General features: G+C 29.1%; 1 non-coding gene across 1 annotated transcript; it reads left to right on the top strand.

The window, feature by feature from the left end:
- The first annotated feature begins 1,019 nt into the window (after positions 1-1,019).
- On the top strand, positions 1,020-1,092 carry TRNAV-UAC (transfer RNA valine (anticodon UAC)). The gene has a single exon. It is a non-coding gene; the product is annotated as a tRNA-Val (tRNA).
- The last annotated feature ends 341 nt before the right edge of the window (positions 1,093-1,433 follow it).

Raw genomic sequence — 1,433 nt, 5'->3', positions numbered from 1 at the left:
ATAAAGATTCATTAGTCAATGATAGTAGCAGAATATGTAGTTATTCTTTAAAATAATTTTTTCGCATGGTACGAGTATCTTATTATTAGAGCGTCAATAATGATCATATTTTTTTGCAAAAATTAAAATGGCTCTATTCATTTTAATCCATTCAAATTAATCTCAAAGTTAATGAGTTCTAAATCTTTGAGTTTATCAAAGTATTAGTTTAAAACTTTATAAGATCGATGATGAGTTTTGAAAATATATAATTTTTACACAAAAATTATAACATTCGAAAACACGTAGATCCAACATTTCAAAAGATTTATGATATATATATAGAACGTACTCAATATCGCTAAACCTCCACCACCAAACAATGATGTATGAGGACCCTATTTTATTAACAAGATTTATAATCATTTTACTGACTCTAAATTTATTATTTTTATTATTAATTCTCCGTCTCGTGTCCAGTACCTACAGGGAAGGCTAGAATTACGTGAATAGAGATTTGAGTAAGGCTGGGAATAAACATCGAAAAACCGAAATATCGTACCGAACCAAATTTTTTTGGTATTTCGGTTTCGGTTTTTTGATTTCTGTATTCGGTATATGTTTTTGTATTTTTCAGTATTTTGATTCGGTTTTCGATATGTAATTTTGAGTTATTCGATATTTCGGTTTACCGAAATATATTATATTATAATATATATTTATATTATATTAATTATTAATGTTAAATAATAAATATTATAATTTAAAATAAAAAAATTTAAAAAGTAAAAGACACTTTTTGATGTAACTATTTTTAGCTCATTAAACTGAAAAATCAAACAAAAAAATTTGTAAATTTTTAAAAGCCCAACTAAGTAGGTCGATTAAAAAAATCAAACTGAATTATTTTGGTTCGATGTTCGGTACACATTGTACAAGAACCGAAAATAAAAAAAACCAAAAAAAAAAACCGAAATCGAACCGAATTACTGAATGGCCCATAAATTTTACATTAAATGTTAGATTTTGTGCAACATTAAGTTGCTGTGGTGTAGTGGTTATCACGTTAGTCTTACACACTAAAGGTCCCCAGTTCGATCCTGGGCAGCAACATTAAATTTTAGTTTTTGTTCGCGTTAATTTTCGTTCCACCATCTTATAATCGATTCACTCGTATGGATGGTCATAGAGGTATCAAATGAGCGTGTTCCACCATCTTATAATTGATTCACTTGTATGGTTGGTTATAGAGGTATCAAATGAGCGCGTTCCACCATTTTATAATCTATTCACTTATATGATTGGTCATAGAAGTGTCACATAAGCACGTTCCATCATCTTATAATCGACTCACTTGTATGGTTGTTCATAGAGGTATCAAATGAGCGCGTTCCACCATCTTATAATCGATTCACTTGTATGGTTGGTTATAGAGATATCAATGAGCGCGTTCC

This window comes from Solanum lycopersicum, chromosome 10 (genome assembly GCF_036512215.1).
Source record: "Solanum lycopersicum chromosome 10, SLM_r2.1".
Taxonomy (NCBI): Eukaryota; Viridiplantae; Streptophyta; class Magnoliopsida; order Solanales; family Solanaceae; genus Solanum; species Solanum lycopersicum.
The sequence above is the reverse complement of the archived record's forward strand: the minus strand, read 5'-3'. Positions and strand labels throughout refer to the sequence as shown.